General features: G+C 33.3%; 1 pseudogene; it reads left to right on the forward strand.

Moving 5' to 3' along the window:
- Positions 1 to 7,051: 7,051 nt before the first annotated feature.
- LOC120084955 lies at positions 7,052 to 8,963 on the forward strand (annotated as a pseudogene).
- The last annotated feature ends 14,827 nt before the right edge of the window (positions 8,964 to 23,790 follow it).

The raw sequence follows: 23,790 nt of genomic DNA on the forward strand, positions 1-23,790 counted from the left end.
TTGCCTCAACGCATTTTGAATTTTAAAGGATGCGCTGATTACTACACCCGTCTTAATTGTGCCGGATTGGACACTACCGTTCGAAATCACGTGCGACGCAAGCGGGTATGTGATGGGAGTTGCATTAGCGCAAAAGAAGAAAAAAATTTTGCACCCCATCGCATATGCGAGTAAAACCTTGAACCCTGCTAAACTTAATTACACCACCACTGAAAAAGAGCTCCTGGCTGTGATTTTTGCGTTGGAAAAATTCCGGGCATACTTGTTGGGAACCAAGGTACTCATTCTTATTGATCACTCGAAAATCAAATATTTGATGACAAAGAAGGATGCAAAGTCGAGATTTATTAGATGGATTCTCCTCCTTCAAGAATTTGATATCGAGATAATTAAGCGTAAGGGGACAGAAAATCAAGTTGTGGATCACTTGTCTAGACTGGAGAATCCTGAAGTTAACCGCAATGAATCTGAAGTGAGTGTTGTGTTCCCGGACGAGCAGCTGTTTCGCATAGAAGAATTGCCATGGTATGCGGACATCATTAATTATTTGGTCTGTTAACAATTTCCTGAAGATTATACCTACCACCAATGGAAGAAGCTCAAGAATGAATGCAGACATAACTATTGGGATGAGCCGAATCTGTATAAAAGAGGTGCAGACCAAATCATTCGACTATGCGTGCCAGATGCTGCTCAACAACGCATATTGTCACAGTGCCACGATTCATCTTATGGAGGGCACTTTGAAGGACAATGTACTGCAGGCAAAGTTTTTCAGTGGATTCTTTTGGCCTTCATTATTCAAGGATGCTGTTGACTACACAATGAAATGTGATCGGTGCCAGTGCACTGACAACATTTCATGGAAGAACGCAATGCCGATGAATACTATCTTGAAGCTGGAACTATTCAATGTATAGGGGATTGATTTCATGGGACCTTTTCCTCATTCAAACGGTAAACACTATATTTTATTAGCTGTTGACTATGTCTCCAAGTGGGTAGAGACAATTGCATGCGCCACAAGTGATGCGGTGGTAATCTCACAGTTCCTAAAGAAAAATATTTTCACGCGTTTTGACACTACCCGTGCCATCATAAGTGATGAAGGATCACACTTTGTCAACCACAATATAATGGAGCTACTGCGCAAGTAGAACATCCTCCACAAAGTGGCCATCGCATACCATCCGCAAACAAATGGCCAAGCTGAAGTGTCCAATCAGGAAATTAAATCGATACTTGAGAAGGTAGTCAAACCTTCACGGAAAGATTGGGCAATGAAGCTTGATGATGTGTTATGGGCATACCAGACCGCATTTAAAACACCTATAGGCATGTCCCCCTATGCATTGGTATTCGGCAAAGCATGTCACTTGCCCTTGGAGCTGGAATATAAAACATTGTGGATGGTCAAGAAACTGAATTTCGATTTAAAGGAAGCAGAGGAAGCGCGGAAAATGCAATTGATCGAGCTAGAAGAATGAAGAAACAACGCATATGAAAATGCGAAAATTTATAAAGAACGCACCAAGCGCTGGCACAATTAATGCATATGTGGCAAGAACCTTCAAGTCGGACAGAAAGTCTTGCTTTTCAATTCACGTCCGCGATTCTTCCTGGGAAAACTAAAGTCTTGTTGGTTCGGACCGTTCATTATTCGACAAGTACTTCCGCATGGCGCAGTGGAATTATCAAATGATGACAGTACCAACATATTCAAAGTCAATGGGTAGAGAGTCAAGGTATATCATGGAGAAGACTAGCATCGCCAAGTCGACTCCATGGAACTAAGAAACTTTGAATAAAGAAGGAAGTAGGTGGTCCCTGCGTTGTCACATGATCGCAATTTTTCAGGGACGCAAGCTTGGGAAAACTTCAAGTCTTCAACTCTTTTCTCCACTAACTCAAAATCTTCACTATCTTTCAGCTATGTTTTTCATTTTTTAGTTTTTTTTTTTAAAAAAAGATTAAATTTGCGTTAACGATTTTTCTTTTGTTTAAAATAATTTGATCCTCTCTTTGTTTTTCTTACAACGATCGAGGCGCTGGATTGCGGCGATGTCAAACGAAGAAGCATTCATCTTATTCCATCGTGGCAACCCACAGAAGAAAGATCGCCGCAAGGATGGATGCGTCAACACAATGCAAGCGACAACGCAAGATTTGGGTGTGTACTCTTCCTTATCTTTATTTCAAATTTTGCGCTATCACATTGCATATCGCTTTTCGAAGTTTTATCACCGCATCCTTCTTCATTACCGCAATCATTTAACAAGTAGATAAATTTAGTAGTTTATCGCATTCTGTTTCTTTACCAAGTAAGATTTCAATGATGAAAAATATACTTCTGTTTCTTTTGTATATATTAGATCAACTTAATCTTAAGATAGTCACCTCATAAAATATTTCTAGAAGTTAGGGGTTTGCTAGCTTTCTTTTAAACTCTCTTTACAATGTATTCTAGAACATCGCATAAGTTATTTTAATCTTTTGGCAATGGGGACATTGCCACATTTTAAATTTGGGGGTGAGGTATTTATTTTTCGACCTTGCTATTTTCATTTCTAAAAAAAAAAAAAACAAAAACATTTTTTTGTGAATAATGACTCCACTGTCAACAAAAAGGGGAAACCCATGTTGATAAGAGTTAAGTTGGGAAAGGCACTTACCCGTAGTTGGATGTCCACATGACACACGTGGGGGCAAGCCAAAACGAAAGTAAGTTACCAGGATCAACGCATAAATCGATGACGGCAACTCCAATGCCAAATCAGTATGAGTTTAGTCTGAGAAAGAGTGCATTGCTCGTGGTTGAATGTCTGAATGACACCTGTGGAGGCAAGCCAAAACGAAGGCAAGGCACTTGGACCAACGCAAGGTTAGAAAAAAAATAGCAATAAAGAAAATTTTTGTGCAAGGATAAATTTTTTGTCATCCCGGTAGAAAATTTTCTTGTTGAAATAAATCATGCGGTGCTCTAAGAATTCAGTAAAGTCCTTTTGAAAGTTAAACTTGTAGTCCCTAGGTCTTAGAAATATTTTAATAATAGACTTGACTAAGACTTTAGAAAATTCTAGTATATAGGATTTGAATGAAGTATCCTTGAGAAATCTAGGAAAAGAACTTTGTGGACTTGCTAAAGGAATCTTTAGCTTATGCTTGAGGATAAGTATTGTTTAAATTTGGGGGTGTGATAACGGGTAGAAATGCACATTATCATAATGCTAAGTTATTAAACAATGTTGGATTGCGTTGATGAACAAATGATAAATTGCGTTCATTAAGCATAAAATCTATAATATTGCGGCCGCGTGCGTCAGCGCATTGGAACTATTGATTTTTTGTATTTTTTGTGCAGAATATGCGTTAACGCATTGTAGAGATTGCGATCATAGGAATTCATCGGTCGAACGCAACTTCATCGCAAGACTTTGCATTGATCACGCTCGCAAATATTCACCCAAGAAGAATCACCACAACAAGGTGGGCGCATCCGGACGAAAGGACAATTAAGATCGATGGGACAGAAAGCTGAAAGCAGTCGGATCCAAATTAAGTTGACAGCCGATAACGGTCACAAAGTACATCCAGCTTTATTGGTGACAATTATCCGGTGCATCAGTCAGGAATTAAAGCAGTCCCATCTGTACAGCCAAGAGAGAGAAGCCATCTTTCACCTTCGATGCCCTATAAATACCAAGTGCATTCTTCAGAAAAAGGGTTAAGCAGTCGATTACTTCATCACCTTACAAGTTCACACCTCTGTTCATAGTTTTCTTTTCCATTTCACGGAGGAGCTAGAGAAGAATGGTGACGTCGGAGATGGTCCAAGGCAACTTGAGAGAGGACCTTAGAGGGATAAGAGCAAAGAGCGGGTTAACTCTCCCGCGAAAGCGAAAATATCATTAGAGCACGAGTAGAACAGTGTAACTCCTGGTGGCAAGAAATTGCTCCAGGCTCTTTACTGTACTTGCATTTTATTCTGTACTTTCTTTTATCTATTCAATGGAAGTTATTTTCTACATCTGCTCATCTCTTAATACGCATGAGTAGCTAAACTAGTTGAATGGGTTGAGAGGAACTAAGCTAACATGATCTAGGAAGTTCATTGCTTGCGATTGTCTTGTTTTATGCTGTGCGAAACATCCCTTTAGAGTTGCTCGAGAGAGAATCTAAAGAAAAGAACCTAATGTCTCAGAGAGCTAGGTTAGAATCTAACTTGAAAGAGCAAGATTAAGCCTGCATAAACAAGAAATAAGGGCTTAGAGATAAGCTCTATTTGTCAACGTGCACCGCTTGCATCCTAGAAATAGGAATGATATTATGCGGTCGCATATTTGTGTGAATGTCATGTTATCATTACATAAATAGAAATAGAGGTTTATATGTAAACCCTGTAGACTTATCACATATTTATCGCATGCGTTCTAGCCTTAGAAGCCGTGGTATTCACGCCGAGAGGTGTTTATTATTCTATGCATGTTGCATGATCGCAAGGTATGAACGCAATCCTAGGGAGTTTTTAGCCAAAACTCTTCTCAAACCCGTTCACCGCATATTCATCGTATTTTCCGTTGCCAACTCTTTTCGAACTCTGTTGCATTTATTATTATTTTCATTAACGCAACAACAAACCAACCACCTTATTTATTTATCAGTTACTGCAAAGTTTTCATAAGAAAATTATCACACAAACTATTTTCACAAGTCCCTGTGATCGACTGGACTTACCAGGAAACTCAGAGGAATTTACACTTGGATTCTGCTGGGAAACTTGAGTGCACAACGTAATTCTATCAACGCATATAATCCATATTTCCATTCAATAAAATAATGCATCATTGACCAAGCTTCCAAAAGGGTACAAACCGATCGGAGTGAAGTGGGTATACAAGACAAAGAGAAAAGTCAATGGCGATGTTGAGAGGCATAAGCCGAGACTAGTGGTTAAAGGGTATAGCCAATGAATGGTATCGACTATGATAAGGTATTTGCCCCTTGTTGTTCGCCTTGAAACACTTATTCATTTGATTATTGTTTTGGCAGCCCATAATCATTGGAAGATACATTAAAAGGATGTCAAATTGGCATTCTGAACGGAATTCTTGAGAGAGAGGTCTTATGTGGAACAACCATTGGGTTATGAAGTCAGGGTGAAGAAGATAAAGTGCTTCGATTGAAGAAGGCACTTTTATGGTTTAAAGCAAGCACCAAGAGCATGGAATTCGAAGATTGACAAGTATTTTCAAGAGAAGAAATATATGAAGTGTCCTTATAAGCATGCCCTCTACATCAAAATGCAAGGTGAAAGCATACTAATCATTTGTTTATATGTTGATGATTTAGTATTTACCATAAACAATCCTAGCATGTTTGATGAGTTCAAAAGAAAGATGGCAAAGGAGTTTGAAATAACGGACATTGGTCTCATAAGTTACTATCTTGGGATCGAGGTCAAACAAGGTGAAGATGGGATTTTTATATCCCTAGAGGGCTATGCTAAAGAAGTGCTCAAGAAGTTCAATATGAATGATGATAATCCAGTTGGAACATCGATGGAATGTGGAGTCAAAATCACCACGCAAGATGGAGGAGAGAAGGTAAATTCTACATATTTCGAAAGCTTGGTTGGAAGTTTGAGATACTTGACATGTACAAGACCGAATATTCTTTATTCAATTGGAATTATTAGTCGATTTATGGAGGAACCGACAAAAACACATTGCAAAATGGAAAAAATGATACTTCGCTACATCAAAGGGACGATTGGGTATGGTCTTTCCTATGTCTCTTCTAGCAATTTTGATATTGTTGGTTATTGTGATAATGATTGGAGTAGTGATTTGGATGATCGAAAGAGCACTATGGGGTTTGTGTTTTTTATTGGTGAAACGACGTTCACATGGATGTCCAAAAAGCAACCCATAGTCACATTATCAACATCCGAGGTAGAGTACGTCGCAAAAACTTCATGTGTATGTCATGCAATTTGGCTAAGAAACTTAGTGAAAGAGTTAAAGTTTCAAATGGAAGGTCCAATGGAGATTTTTATTGACAATAAATCGGTCGTTGCCTTAGCCAAAAATCCGATATTTCATGGGAGGAGCAAGCACACTGATACCCGATTTCACTACATTCGGGATTGCATTATGAAGAAAGAAGTGGAACTCAAATATATCAAGTCACAAGACCAAGCGGCAAACATTTTCACGAAGCCCCTCAAGTAGGAGACTTTTATCAAAATGAGGAGTTTACTTGGTGTAACAAATCAAGTTTGGGGGGTGGGGGGTTGAAAAGTTTGTCATTATTAAACTTTATTTATGGCATTTAGTGTGACTTTGGGTTTTGTGACTTTTAGTTTTTTGTAACCAATAGTGATTTTTGAGTTATAGGAGTTATGTGAGTTATGAGCATTTGATGACATTTATAGCTTTAAACCATTGGCATTCCTATGGTTATGTTTGTAAGCCTACATAAACGCATGCTTAGTTGAATGGAAAATATATCTCTCATTTTTCATATTTGACCTCCACGTTTTTTTTTCTAACAAGGAATGAGTCTATTATTCTATGAATAAAACATTAATTATCATTTTAAATGAATTTCAGTTTTCTTGTTTCATATATAGAATTTAGGATAATTACCATAATAACACTTTTTGGTATAATAATGATGAGAATTGCAAATATAACGAAATCTATTAGTACTAGACTCTATCGCTAATAAACCCCTATTAGTGATAGACTCTATCGTCAATAGACTCCCACTACAAAATCTTGGGCTTTAATGTCGGTTGAAAAAAGTGAAATCGGATGTATAATGTTGTTTTTTTTTAAAAAAAATCAGATCTTTAATGTCAGTTTTAACCCGACATTGTAGGTATACCTTTAATGTTAGTTTAAAACTGACATTAAAGATACGTTTTTTTAAAAAATAAAAAATAGAACCAATTCCCCTTCTTTCCTTTCATTCTCAGACTTCCACTCACCCACAACCCACGCGAAACCCACAACCCGACCAAGCATCTGACTAACACCTTCCCCGACCCCCCTCCTTGCCTATTTCCAGCAACCGATGGTCTCGAATGCGCTCTTCGCAGAGATAGAAGACTGGAGACTTGCTGACTTCAGAGCATGCTTTCGGAAGCAGTGGTGGCGTTTTTTCCAGAAACGACCACTCGATTGTCTTGTGCCATTTGATCGCTCTACTTCGCTCCGACAGCCGACCTCTGATAAGAAGAATTGAAATGCCTTGCTACGGAGTTCGAGTTCTCGACCTTGCTCCCTCACTGACCCTCTCCTACAACCTTAGCAACTTGTTAATCAGGTTCATTGAGTTTTGAATTTGATTGTGTGACTGTGATTGGTTTGGATGATCGGGATTTAGTGTTTGATTGTTGACGGATGAGTGTTGATTGAAATTTTTGTGTTTTGGATTGTGAAATTGTGCACTGTGTTTTGGGAATTTCAATTTTGTCTGTGTGGGAATTGAATTGTTTTTGGGTTAGTTTTGGACCAATTTTAGTGGGAAGTTTAATCGATTGGACCCTAATGAGAGCTTTTAAAGAATCTAATCGTTCAAAGTATGATGAAATGAATTATTGTTTTCCCATCCTGTATTTAATGAACAACTTCGTTGTAACTATATGTTAAATTTAGACTTATTTAAACTACAAGGAGGATAATTGAAAATTAATTTTGGCTAACATAGGGGGAAAGAATGGTAGTCTTAGTTTTTGTTTACTAACTGTTTTATTTTCCTCTTTCAAATTATATATGATGAATTAATTATATATCTGTATGTGTCTAATTCTTACGATTTTAATTTAGAATCAGAATGAGTGCACTAATATAAAGGACATAGGAAATAATGTCGTTTGTATAGATGAGCTTCTATGTCAAGTTTCTAAATAAACTAATTGGATTGTTCAAATTATCAATAGAGTTTTGCTGATTGTTTGTCTTTTTCACATATTGTTCCAAAAGGTTATTTTCTGAGTTTCCTGCCAAAAGCATTTATGGTTCTAATAAGTTTCAGATTAACAGGACATAAAGCTAGATAATTTGGAAACAAATCACTTTGTTCTTGTCCATGGATGTGGTTTTGGTACTTGGTGTTGGTATAAAACTATTGCTCTTCTTAAAGAAGCAAGCTATAGTGCTACAACGATAGACTTAACTGGTTAAGGAATTCATTCATTTGATCCAAACAACATCACGGATCTCTTGCAGTGTGTGACACACACACACGTGCGTATACGCTGTGCACGCACGCGCACGCGCGCGCGCACACACAGAGTATTAAATTTACTTGAGCCTAATTTTTGGACGAACACTCGGGTTTAGTGGTGATTTAACAAAAATATTTTTGAGATAGGTTTTTCTATTTCGATTGTCTATTTTTTGATTAAGCTATTGTTTTTGCACTTGACTCCCTCGAAGCTTAATTTCTTTTATCTTCTTAACCTATGCAGGTTGTCTTAGTTGGGCATGATTTTGGTGGTGCTTGTATTTCGTATGCAATGGAATTATTTCATTTCAAAATTGCGAAGGCTGTCTTCCTTTCTGCAGCAATGTTGAGTGATGGGCAAAACACTCTTGATATATTCTCCTTGTAGGTACGTTCATTCCCCGATATAAATGATTTTGTAGCTTTGGACTTGAATGTATGTAGAAAGTTGAATTTCATATAAAAAACTATATATTGGTACAAATGATTAACTTTCAAAATTTTAAATATTGTTTTCTCTTCATTCTTGTTTTTGGCTTTTATTCAATATTGCTAGACGATCTTTCTGCATTCTTTCGGTCATGTTTATTTTAGTTTAGCTATGCTTGAATCTGTGCTAGGCTAGTTCGGACGATGTCATGCGACAGGTTCAAGTCTTTGTATACTCAAATGGCAACAACAACCCTCCAACAACTATTGAATTAAAAAAGATGGATTATATGATGTTGTAGCTGTGAAAGAATGGTGGTACTTTTCGAAATTATTTTTTGTCTCATTGTGTCTACCCCTCCTCTTCTACCGGTCACATGTGCATATTAGGAAGAAACAATATCTTTAGAAAATGGCTCTCGTCATCTTGGTTTGTACTCGATGTGAAACAACTGTTTGATCATTGCTTTCCACACATCAGTTGGTTGTAGTTGGACACAGAACTAACTTTTTAATTGATGCAGTCAAGAGACACTAATTATCTTTTACTTGATGAAGCTACTATATGATATTTTCCCTCTCTTAGATATTTCTTTATTTCCAATTAAACAAATTTAATTTGTTCAATGTGGTATGTTATTATATTCTCAACAAAATTTGCAGATCTCAAGGAGGCCGAGGATTGGCGCAGGCTACCGTATAATCGGCATGTTTACAGAGCCTTATAGATTAATCCGTCGATGTGAAGTTACTGCTATTCTCGTTTTATATGGCCTCCCTAGGTATGGTTTCCTTGTCAAAGTATCCAAGTACACATTTTGATGTGTATTATGTTCTTCAAAAGGACCGTGAAATAACTTCTTCATTTCAGGTTATTGACAGGATCTATCCTGGCTCACGAGATGATGCATGCATGGCTTAGGCTTAAAGGTCGTTTATTTGCTTCGTACTCTTTATGTTTTCTTTTGTTCTTTTTATTGATTTCACAAATAGGTTTTTAACACATCATGACGTCAAATAGGTTATCCTAATTTAAAGTCTGAGGTTGAAGAAGGCTCTATTATTCTAATCTTGCTTTTGTTGCGCATTTCATGTTATGAATATTATTTTGACTCATATTCTTAGGCCAATCTAGCATACTTCATAACATTTTTTTTGTTACAATTCTTTACTAGTGTTTTTTTTTCGAGACTACACTTACAATCATCTCTTGGGAGTTCTCTTTCCATAAAAAATTTACATGGGATACTTTTTTCTTTTAATGGGAGGAATTAATGTAGCTCCATGGAAACTATAAATACAAACACCACTCATTTTTTTAAAACTATTTTTTAGGCTTCCATCTTTTCAGTAGTTCCCTTGGCCTCTTTCAGATTGATGCTTTATTACCCTCTTTACATTTTAAAGTATTATTAATATTGTGCGTAGTTTCCTATTAAATAAAGAGAAGATGTTGAGATCATAATTGATTTGTTTGCTGGTGATTCTATCTTGTGTTTGAATGCTGATGAAGAATGAAATTATTTTGTACAAAGAAGGAAGAGAAAGGTTGAGAGCTCTCAATGCTTAGCAATAATGGTGATTTTTTTTTTAAGATCAAAAGACTTATAATGCAGATTTACACATGCAAAGTAAGGGATAAGAAGTAGACAACAAGATTTTAACATGGTTTGGCAAGAGGTACCTATGTCCACGAGAAGAGCTGAGATTTCTTGAGAAGTAGAAAGGGAAAAATATTACAGATAAATTCTTCTAACTCATTGATTTCTCTCTTTTTTTTATCTCTCTATTTTAGATGTTTTATAGATAGGATTTTTACAATTTTGTTGAGAGATAAAAGTAAGATAAAATATCGGTTTCACTTTAAATAGTTACTGTTTTAACACTTTTCAATATACTTGAGGAAGAACAGGATGTCATTTTCAAGCATGGAACACAATCATGAAAGAGTCAGTGTGCTGCAACACATGGGATGCATACGTCTCAGTTCAAGAAGGTACTTTATTATGCTTACAATTGCTATTCTTCTGGGGTTGGAAAAGAAGTGAGTTACTCAAACCAACTCAAAAAGGTACTTTGTTGTTTACTTAAGTCCCTTTGTGAAAAATATAATATTCTTATGTTTTGAGCATCATACTGCAACTAGATAAAATAGCTAAATCTATGAGGATCAATTTTGTTTATGATCAAAATTATCTCGATAGTAGATAGGTTACTAATTGGTGTTCCACTTTTTTTCACTTGAACAGGATATACAAGAGAAATGAGCAATATTGTCTAAATGAATCCGGTTGCACTATGGTAGTTTGTGGGTTATTTATGCATTTTGGGTTAGGTTAATTCTTCATTATCATCGTCAAATATTTTTTTATCTCTTGTTTAACCATTTATTGTGCTTCTTCGTCAATTTGAATCTAATTCGTCCTTGGAATCTTGTTTGGATAGGATTGACCCTCGATAACATCTTTTAGTTGGAGATATTTTTTGTGGTTTCATTTGATTGAAGTCTTGTATCCGTTTGGTGTGCTTTTTAGTTGCTTGAAGTTTTGGTGTTTCTTTAGGGGCTTTTTACTTTTTAGTTATATGGATAATGTAGAACTTTTTAGTTGGAGATGCTAATTTCCTCCTTTTCTCTTTCGTACGTTTATGCTTATGTTTTAGCATATTTTGGATTTTTATTATGTGATTCGAGCTTTTGTGTGGTTGTTTATAGCGGAACATGATATCTTGGCCTTTGGAAATTTCCATGAATACTCGAAATCATAAATTCCCATGTTGTCTTTCCATAGTTCCCTAGCTTGAATTTCATAAATTCTTTGTGTGGGGTAATTGAATTCTTATTATATGTTGTTTGCCTATTTTTCTCTGCTTGCAGGAAGTCATGCTTTCGATTTGGATCAAATCTGTAGTGGATAGTGGAGAGAGCATAACAAAAGACTATTTGGAAAGCACTATATAATGGCAACAAATGTGTGCACTTTTGCTTTTATTGTTTTTATTATTATTATTTTTTTTTTTTTTGGGGGGGGTGGGGGAGTATTTACAAGTTTTAGTTTGTATTTTAGATCTAACAAAATTTTAATTTTGCCATGTAACTCTTATGAGTTTTGGTAATTTGTTGATTACCTTGGTTTTAGAGTTAAATTATCATCCAATTCCTCTTTTATGATTTATTACTATGGATTTGTGAAAGCAATTAAGAATTTATTTTGTGCATGAACGGGTTGATTACCTTGGTTTTAGGGACATGTCGTTTTTAACTTTTTGACCGACATTAAAAATGGATTGGACGATAAATTATATTGAATACAGGGGCAATAATTGAAAAAACGGACATATTATTTAGAAAAAACGGATAATAATTGAAAAAATGGACATATTATTTAGAAAAAACGGATAATAATTGAAAAAATGGACAATATTTCTGGGCTAAAACCGAGATTAAAGGGCTTTAATAGTGTTATTAAAGCTCTTTAATGTCGGTTTTAAACCGACATTGTACACCCTCTTCAATATCGGTTTAAAACCGACATTAAAGACAACCGATATTAAAGGCCTTTAATAACTCTATCTTGAATATCGATTTAAACTGACATTAAAGTCCAGAATTCTTGTAGTGTCCTAGAGTTGAATCTAAATCTTGTTATATTTATAAATTCTTTTATATTATATTATATTTAATGATATTTTGAGCATAATTGCTATATTTGAACACACCTTTTTTGGAAAAATGAAGACTAAAAAAGGTAATGGTTCATATTATAATTAATATGGTTTCATATACTTGCATTTCGAAAACTTTCCACCCGTTTGCTTTTCCTTCATTATACTTCTTAAAATAATTTGCCAAAACCCCTCTCCATTCTTTCTATTATATTCTCTAATACCTTCTTCGATGAGATAAAATAAAATAAAATAACAATTTATTTTACAATAATTCCAACGACCAGTACGACATTTTTGGACATGATAGACAATGACAAAAAGATATTTTCTAATAACATAATCCTCTTTTTCTATGTAGTGTCCTTTGTAACTATACTCTATATTAGTAAATGAATGAAATTATTATCTACAAAGTGTGAGTGTCTGCATGCGTGTGAAACTGCATGTAAATAAAATGCATAGCATATGTTAATAATTTTTTTCTTTTGAAATATTTAAAATTTTACCGTGGAAAATGTTATTAGAGAAACTATCATATAAAATTAAAAAATTAAAACCTAGTAAAGGGGAGAAAATTTGAGCTATGGATAGTCATATCCCTCCCTCAAGTTGGTTAATATTTGAAAAGTCATATCCATTTATTAAATAATAGAACTCATAGGATGGAAATGATGCAACAAGAAAGAGACATACAATTTATTTTAACAAGTTAATAAGTCTCTTCTATGACATATCTATATCTATATCTATAATATATAAAAAGTCAAGATAAAAAAAAAAAAAAAAAATTTTAGACAAATTTATCCTTCTACATTTTAATTAATTACATTTATACCCTTTTTCTGAATGATCAGTTTAAAATTAAATACATTAAATTTATAACTCATTACTTATAATTGTAAAATGGTTTTAAAAAAAACTTCTCCGGGTTCCCTATCAAAAAACATAACATATAATTGAATTATTAGTGCAATAACTGGTGATAGTGTATCTAAAACTCATTTTACTAATTTGAAATAAATGAACCATTTAAAATTAAATATATTTAATTTATAACTTATTACTTATTATTGTAAAATGATTGTATATCACAAGGTACAAGTTTTCTTGTTTTTCTCTCGACTCAAAAGATTCAGAAGGAAAAACTTGTGTCCCTTGATTCATACTAAACCTTCTTTAAAGAGATAGGAAGCTTACCATGCATTTCATTGAGTGGACACGTTATAAGACACATTTGTTCATAAGATGACACTTAAAGGCTAAAAACCAAACATTTGTACAATACATTGAAACTTAAGTTTGACAAGCATACAACATTTTGTCATCAATTAAATTTTGTCGTCTACTTATTTGGATCAGTGGATTGAGTTGGCGTGTGGATGTGACGCATAAAATTTGCATATTCGTTGTCATCCTCTTCTTCTTGAATGTTGGATGTATTTTCTTCTTGGTTGGTAGTGGATGTAGACGAAATTTCTTGAATAATAATATTGAGCTCTTCTTCATTTGATACTTGTGCCATTGTAGCACCAGTCTTGATTTTTGAGTAAAAAATTGTTGATTCTTTTGTAGGTTTGGCTTCATGTTGTGGGGATAGATGGAAAATCATTTTTCCACACATTTTTTGAAGCAACAACCGTGTTGAATTTGTCCCACCACTTGATTCGATATGATCGAGATAGGCGAGAGATGCCATTTGATTCTGTAACTGAATAATTCCAGCAGAAGATCCATGCTAGATGAAAGTAATTTGAAAAACGTAGAATTAAGTCAAAAGAATTTGAGACAATATTATTTGAAAAGTATTTAAAACTTTCAAGAATTGGGTATGGTAGGATAGCCTCATTAAGGCCAAATATATCCCACCAATCATTAAACCATAATGAAAAATTTTGAATACATGTTTTGTCAAACATTATAAACCAAGAATGATTAAAATTGTTTAATCAAAACATATTGTACCAAGCATTTTGATAATCGATGTATGAATAAGTTTGTGGAGAAAATTGATGATAAAATCTTTTTTTGGTATAAATACTTTGATTCCATTTTGTTGGAGTTAGAACATGAAGAATTCTAACTTTTGAAAAGACAATTCTATTGGGGTCGCCTTTATTCTTATTATGGGTGATTTCAATTTAGTCGGTAGAATAAATTCATAGAATAAACAAGTTTTTTGTGGATGATTTGGAATAAAATGGAAATTTGATAGAAATGTTTTTTGAATTGTTTTAAGCATAGATTTACCTACGAATTCTAGCTCAAAAGTTGTAATATATGAGGTCTGGGTTTTAATATGGTAAGAAGTAAATGAAGATGATCGAAAATTAAAAATTTTGTTTAGGGATATAATTTCTGAATTTTGAGAGTTTGAGTTTATAATGGCTTAGATGTAAGTAGTTGCAGGAGTGGATGACTCCTCAATTTTGATAGGAGAAGAGTTGATTATTAAGGTAGAAGGCCTTGAAGGGATGGAAGATCCCAAAATTTGAAATTTATTTGATAACGACATTGCTTGAGGAGTTTTCCTTTTTAATCCTCCATTACTGGTGATGATTCTCCTTTGAGAAATTGAAACGCTTGAGAGTACGAGACTTTAGTTCGTAGAGGTGTTGATCGTTGTTGTTGTTCTTGATCACGATCATGCTTTTCTTCTTTCTTGCAAGTAGAATTCATTTGTTCTTTTCTTTCTCTCTTTCACTCTCTCCTTTAATCTTGCCTTGAATAAATTCTCTAGTGAGGTAATCAAGAAGGAAGTTTGTACTTCCTTTTATAGTTTCAATTTTAAAGTCAAAACAAGAAAGTATTGCTTGCCATCTGATAAAAATTTGTCGAGAAACCAGATTTTTAACATCCTTTTGTAAGACATTTGTAGTTGCTTTGCAATCAACACGTATTAAAAAACTTCTATTGATTAAATTACTTTGGAATTTTGTTGGTACATAAAACGATTGATAAAATCTTTTTTTTAATGGTTGAATAATTTTTTTAAAGATCCTAGCCAGATACTCGAATGATGTCTAACTAGTTGCTCATTACCATTGATAGACTGTTTGAGAATGTCTCCATATCCTATATCTGATGCATCTGTTTCTACAATGAGTGATGATGGATAAACATGGAAGACTCTTGACTAGACATTTGATGATTTTAATGATGCATGTATGTTGATGATTCCATGGAGAAGGATTTTTTCTTGAGTCTTTGATATCGAGGTTCACACGTTTATCTTAAATTTGGAATAAAGTCTTATATATAATTTAAGTAACCTAAGAATCTTTGTTTGTTTAGTATGGGATAACATATCGTTTACATTATAATTTTAGTCCAGATTTCATATCAATATTTGAGAAGATTAAGGCATTTTATATTCAGTTAATTAGATTTTTTTTGTTTAGTATGGGATAACATATCCATTCTAGAATAAAGTTTAAGGGCTTGTAATTGATTACAAGACGAGGTACTCCTCGTTCAATTTCTGTTTGATTATTTACATAAAAAGTAGCACAACTCCAGGATGATTTGCTAGATCATATAAGTCTCTTTTCTAGAAGTTCTTGAATTTCTTTATGGCAGTGTTTTAATAATTAACATTCATTTATATAAGTCTTGCTTTTGTAGGAATTTTTTATTCATGAAATTTTTTAATATATGGTAGGCTAACGATGTGTTGCTTTCTTCCCAAAAGGCATTAGAATAGTAGCACATATATTTTTTTCAATTAACACTTTAAAGTGATTAATTTGATTTTGAATATAAAGGTCATCTAATTGTTTTTCGATTCTTTTATAACTTATTTCTTCTTTTAGAAATTGTATTTGTTGTGTCTTTCTTTTAATGAAATTAATAGTTTTAAATATTGAGGATTTTTTAATAGAATTTATTAATTTATATAGAAAATAACAAGATTTTTAAGTGGGTTTTATTGGGTTTTTGGAAAAATTAAAGACCCAATGGCATTATTGTAATTATTGAGACTTGTAATTATCCCTATCTTCTCCAAAATTAGGGCATTTTCGTTTTGTCTTATTAGCTGAAGAAAAAATCGGTCGCCATAGGGTTTTTTTGCAAAAGAGAGCGGTAGCAGTTCGACGTCCACGAGCCGCTTGGGAGCATTTAAAGACCATGAGTCGTCAGTGAGGAAATCCACGAGCCGCCTGAAGCAAAACGTCTGCCTTTGCGCGAAGAAGGGAAGCGACTGGACGTGGGTCTGACGTGGGCGAGCGTCCGCGACAGTTGCATGGGTGATAGGCAGAAGATCAGATCGATCTGGGCGGTCTGGTTCTGAGCGAGTGGTCGGACAGTTCCGGTTCAGTGCGGGTTTGCTGTAGATCTGGGTTTGGTGGTTCGTCGGTCAGAGGCGGGTAGCACACTGTTTTGGGCTGGTTTGCAGCGGGTTGTTCTCAGTTTTCAGAGGCGACGTTGTGTGCGGATCTCTCTTGGTATCAGTGGATATTGAAATTACAGATTGATGAATTCGTTGATTATCTGTAATTTGTAAATTCCTTTATTGCTCATTAATAAATTAATTCAAGTTGGTTCTCAAAGTGGATGCAGATCAAACTTGTCGAACCACTATATATCTTAGTGTTCTTTACTGCTTTCAATTTATTTCTATTGGTTGTTTGCGTTTTGTTTGGCCATCTAAGTTAGGTTCAGAAACTCTCACAAATTCCAAACCATTGTCTGTCCTCAGATACTTTACGTTCCTGCCTGTCTGGTTCTCAACCTGCTTTTTCTATTCAAGAAATTTCGATACATCCACACCTTTCTTGAAAAGTCATCATCAATGATTGACATAAAGTATCTCGAAACTCTCATAGGAGGTACCTTTGTAGGACCCCACAAATCTGAATGAATATAATCTAAAATTCCTTTAGTAGAATGCTTCCCTTTCCCAAACTCCACTCTGGTAGACTTTCCCATTATGCAATGTTCACAAAATGGGAGTTCAATATCTTTAACTCCTCCAAGCAAACCTTGTTCTGAAAGAGTTTAATCTATTATCTGTTTCTTTCTTAGATGCAACAGCAGCACTATCTAAAATTGCAGTACCCTCCAACACATAAAGACCATTCCTCAAGGTCCTCTTCAGCTTAACCAAAGAGCCCTTGATAACTTTCAGAACTCCATTATCAGATTTATAAGAATAACTTGCTCTATCTAATTTTCCCAGAGAAATTAGATTTCGTTTGAGTTTTAGAACATAACTTACATGTGTAAGAATTCTGATGATACCATCATGTGTTGCAATTCGATGTGACCCAATTCCTTTTACATCACAAACACCATTATCACCAAGCAGAACTGATCCCCCATCATTTTCCTCAAAGTCAATCAAGAAATCCCGATTAGGAGTCATGTGAAACGTGCACCCTGACTCATCCAAGCATTCTGAATGTCCCTGCTGGACACCATCAAAACCTCTGCTGAATCATACCCATCGGTAATATTTGCTGCACTAGAATCTCCTGTATGCTTGCTACTTAATACTTCCTTACTCTTATTCAAAGAACATTTTTTTCTAAAGTGTCCTTCTTTATGACATAGGAAACACTTTTTGCTTTTCCCCTTTGATTTCGACCTGGATCTCGACTCTTTTCCTTTTCCGTTCTTTTTCTCATTTCTGCCTTTGGCCATGAGTAACTCTCTATCCTTGCGTTCCTTTTTAATCTCGAGATTTCTCGTTCTCAAGGCATCCAACACTATATCCATGAACAATGAATCCCGTCCATATTTAATAGCTACCTTAACTTCTCGATACGATTCTGTGAAAGAATTCAAAAGAATAACTGCTTGATTTTCATCTGACATCTTCTCACCGATGTTATTGAGATTAACTATAATCTTCTGAAATTCATCTAGGTTCTTTTCTAAGCCTTTACTTGAGTCCATCTTATACCCAAAGAATTTCTCCTTTAGATATAATTTATGAGTCCATCTTATATCCAAAGAATTTCTCCTTTAGATATAATTTATTTGGCCAGGACATAGTCAAATAAAGACTTTCCAGTTTCTTCCACAACTTTGCTGTAGTAATGGCCTCATCTACTAGTCTAAGCACCCCATCTGACACATGCAGAATTATCGTCGAATAGACCATCTCATCCATATCCTTTTTTGAGCTTCTGTAATTGTTGATATATATATCATAGGATTAATTAATTAGTGTAATAATTGGCCATATTGTATTCAATTTACCATTATAGATTGATATTTAATTAGAATAAAAAACGTTTAGTACTTAATAGAGTCCAAACTTAATATATAAATTCAAAACTCTTTGATATTTTTTACATTAGGTGTCAATTCTCACTTTTTGAAGATTGAAGATGAATATAAAAATTACAATCGTTCATAAAAAAAAAAATTTGTTTGTTAATTTCCACTTCATGTGTTCAGTATAGTTCCTACTTTATTTATTTATTATTATTTTTTTTAATATACAATAGTTTAAAATAAATTTTTGTCCATTTAAGTTACACAAATTTACTTTCTTAAACATTTAGTTTATCCAAAAAAATGAAGTGCATTATTTTGATTTAATTATTTCGTCAATTTTCTATAAGATGACATAAATTATGATTAAAAATTCAAAGTCTTTCTAAAGAGATTGTCAACAAAATTACAATTTTTCACAAATTTATGCCACAACCAATAAAAAGCAGAAATAGAGAAATGCATTGAAATTTTTTAGTTGTTGCATTTATTATAAAGTGTTTAAAATTGTATTTCAGATATTTTTGAAAGAGAAATCTGTTCAAGATAATATTGTTCAAAGAAATTATTAGATGAAATTTGAAAAGGGAAGAACGCTTTCTTTTGTATTCCATAATTTCAATAAATTCAAGTTTTGCACTAAATTAAGTTAGATTAATATATAAATTAATAATTTGCGAACAATTGATTTCAACAAAAGTTTAGCAAATATTATTATGAAATTCTATCAATTTTGTACCACACTTCGATTTTTTTTTAACGATTAATGAAATGAAAAACTCACAACTTATCTAAATTGTACATTTTAATAATATTAAAAGGAAGTTTTTGATGAGAGTAGATGCAAAGCAACTTAGCATGTCCATAGATAAAACGTTTTTTTTTTTTTTTTTTTTTTTAACATTTTCAACAATTTCAACAATAATTTGGAATATGTAGAATTGGGATACAAAGTTTTTTCATTGAAATTTCAACAATATTTTTTAAAAATTTTATTATCATAATTAACGATTTTAATTGTAATATAAAATCCAATTAGTAAACTAATTATATAAAAACAAGCATCTTTGAGCAAAAAAAACGTAGACGATTTCATCCTATTTATTTTTCATGAACTACAAACATATAATTTATAGAATAAAATGATAAAATTTTGTTGGAAAATTTAATTAAAAGACATGCTATATATATTTTTGAAAATGTTAAAAAATAACCTAATAAAAATGTTTGAGGAAAAAAAAAACCCTATCTATCCAAATGGTTATCCATCCTAATTATTTGTAATTAATAAAGGAAATAAAAAATCATATAAATATAAATTTAAATGAAGAGTTTGATTAACTTCCATGAAAGTTATTTATAAATGATCTTCAATCTTTTTTTTTTTGGGATAATTTTTAAAAAGTTGTTTGATAATCATAAAGAAATATTCCAATGACTACCATTTAAAAGTATTATTGCATTGATTAATTAATTAAAGGAATGAGTTATTTTTAAATAAATAAAATACGTCAATGACATACACACACATTTTTTCTGAATAAATAAATAAAATCATTCAACCAGCTAGGCATAATATAAATAATGAAATGGATTATAATTAAATAATTATTATAAATAAGTTAAATTAGGTGTAATGTAGATGGACATTATTATTGTTCATCGGCCATGTACACTTATTTATTACCTCATACGTTGCCCATGTGTTTTAGCATTGCACACTATTAGTGTCCATGTAATTCATCTCCTACTTGTCAAATTGTCTATAAATAGTGACATTTGGTGTATTTTGAAAGACATATATTGGTGATCAATCTAAAAAGATTTGAAAAAGTGGAAAAATTCATTCTTTGTTATTTTATTTACTTTTTGTTTATTTATTTTATATATTTATATATTATATTAGATTTATTTTAATAGATATTATTTTATTATATTATATTTTCTTCATATTCGTGCTCTCGTTGTGTGTCGTTGTGTTCCTCAAATTCACAACACATTATCAACACAAGCTCCTATCGTTTTCCTCGCTAAAGGTAAGTCTTAAGGGTATGTCGGTTTTTCCTCTTGGTTATAATTGATAAATTTAACGTTATTTTGCATATTTAATATCTATTAAATTTCTAATATAACTTCAATCTTTTATGATAGTGCTACCATGAAGAATCTCACAAAATTAGAATTTACCACCCTTGATATTTTATGATAGTGCTACCATGAAGAATCTCACAAAATTAGAATTTACCATCCTTGATATTAACGACAATAATTATTTTTCATAGGTACTTGATGCGGAAATCTACCTAGATGCTATAAATCTTGGAGAGACTATTAAAGAATAAAATATGACATCCAATCAGGACAAAGCAAAATTATGATTTTCCTTAGTCATCATTTCCACGAGGGATTGAAAATGAAGTATCTTACAATAAAAGATCCTCGTAACTTGTAGAAAATTTGAAAGAGAGGTATGATAATAAAAAAACAGTTATTCTTCCTAAAACTCATTATGAGTGGATGCACTTGAGGCAACAAAATTTCAAATCAGTAAGTGATTATAACTCCACATTATTTAAAATAAGTTTAAAACTTTTGTTATGCGAAGAGAAAATTACTGATGCTGATATGTTAGAGAAGACATTTTCTACATTTCATGTCTCGAATATGCTCCTACAGCAGCAATATTGAGAGAAAGGTTTTGAAGAATATTCTGAACTAATTTCATGTCTTCTTGTGGTCGAACAAAATAACGAGTTATTAATGTAAAATCATAAATCTCGACCAACTGGGACAATTGTTGGGGTTGATGCTCTAAAGTCTCGTGTCCTGTAGTTTGTAAACAATTTGTATGAACCCTTGTGTTGTTAATATATGATATTTACTTCACATCTTGTATTTTTGCTCAGTTACTTGCTTTATTTTTTTTACCACAAACCAATAAACATAAAATCCCTGGTTATCTATATGTGACTCAAGCATGTATGTGGTGACATACAAGTGGATCATGTATTGAGTGATAACCAAAATAGTCTATAGTATATGGATATAGAAGGGAAACCTTATCCTGGTAATGCTACGGACGCGGCCCGCTTTGTGGAATGGTCACAAGTGTTGTGACTTGTCACATATGGTTTGATTCTGATCATTTGTGTTGGGGACATACGAGCGGGGGCATACTATATAAAAAGTTTGTATAAGACTGATGGAACACGAGACATATGCAATAGAAAAAAAACCTAATTAAACTCCAATTGCTTTTAATTAAAAGGAAATTAGCATGCAATTGAAGGAAACAACAGTAAATTACGGATTACCTTTAAAGCTCCCGAAAACTACTTTTCTTCGCAGAATCTCGACTCGAACTCTTCCAGACCACCACTAGATTTGACCTACTATCCTCTGGACTTAGAACTAGATTGTGGGACCCGATGGATGAAGAAAATCGAGAGAGAGAAAGAGATAGAAAATAAGAATGAATTTGGGTTTGGGTTTTCATTTTTCCAGCCCAATTTTGAAAACTAAAATTGGCAAAAATGTCAAAAGTTTTTAATCCAAATTCAAAAGCCCATATTTATAGAAAATGACCATGCAAAATTACATGAAACAACTTCATAAAAACCCAACACCTAGAATACACTATCTAAGTGGGCTTAATGTCTCCACTATAAGCCAACACCTAGCCACTATTTTGTTAGTAGAATTATCCAAGAAAAGTTTGGATTTTTCCACTAACTTTAGTCAAAGGGCAAAATAGTCATTTTGTCAAAGTCAAACTTTGACCAAAAAGTAAACATTTTGACTTTTTATGATTTTTTCCGTGTTGATTAATTTTGACCTCCCAAGCATGAATTCGCGTTCATTTTCTCGAAATTAAAATCATATTTGAATATAAGGTCAGTCAAAGTTTGACTTTTCAAAGTCAAAAGTCAACTCTTTGACTTTTTACATCTTTGACCATTTCTATCATTTTCGAGCTTCCGAATATGAACGTATTCATATTCTTGATATTTAAATCACATTTAAATATTAAAGTTGTATCTCTAAACTGAAAAACTCGACCATTATATCACATAAACTTGTCGGTTTCTCTCTCTTTACCTAATTCGAACAATTCGAATCATTCTATCATACTGTTATAAGTTTATTCCATATGAGCTAGTAGGGGAACTTGATGGACCTACAGTTCATGGGCTTCAAAAATCCGAGATTAACTGGTAAAACTCTTTAACCTAATTAATCAACATTTGTTAACTAACGGGTCATTCCACTAAAGTTTCGTTGTTGAACTCTTCTCACTATAGATATATTTCTGTCCATCTGATATAACCATAATCAATAAGCTTCCTTCACAGGTTATTCGTAATCTTGGCTAGGTCATAAAAACTGTTTTACCTCAAGGCTACATCTTGTTCCTTAAGTTCCATTGATCCTCTAATGAACAATTGGTTTAAGGTCCAATCTATAAACTGAATCCCTCTCAGGCTAAGGAGAGGGTGGGGCCCCTTGTTCAATACCTAGATTCAGTACTAAAGGGAACAACCTATCTACTATTTCTATAACGGGTAGGAGTGAATTCCGTCTTACACTCTATGTTTCTAGCAATCCACCTGATCTTACCCCTAAAATGGGAGGCTTATTGGGCCAGTGATAATGAGCTGCCCTTACCTATGCAGATCTAAGATAATTCCAAGTGAACAGAAGTTCATAGTTAGCTCAGGATTAAGATTAAGTTACCTAGGTCATCAATTAACGAAATAGTCAGTTTTATATATAAAACGGCATTTAGAACGTAAAAAGTGACTATTTTATGGTTCAGTCTTATGAAAACTCATTGCATAGAATGCCCCCACTCACATTCTCAATTCTGAATGATTTAGGATCACATCGTTTGTACTAACTACAAAGTGGGTCACATCCATAGTGTCCCCAGAATAAGGTGCCCAACCTTATTCATATACTATAGACCATTTTGGCTATATATTTGAACTTGATCCACCTTTATGTCACTACATAAAGTTCAAAACTACATTAAATAGCCTCAGGACCTTAGTTTATTGGATTCAAGATTACAATTCAATAACAACTTTATCGAAAAGAAAAAATAGAATATGTTTATTAATTTACAAACTACGAGTTTTAGACATAAAATCCAACAAACTCCCACTTGGACTAAAACTTCTAGTGGAGTATCACAATGTTAATTTAAGTGTGAAACATATGAGTACAATAAACATATGAAATACA

Source organism: Benincasa hispida, chromosome 9 (genome assembly GCF_009727055.1).
Source record: "Benincasa hispida cultivar B227 chromosome 9, ASM972705v1, whole genome shotgun sequence".
NCBI lineage: Eukaryota > Viridiplantae > Streptophyta > Magnoliopsida > Cucurbitales > Cucurbitaceae > Benincasa > Benincasa hispida.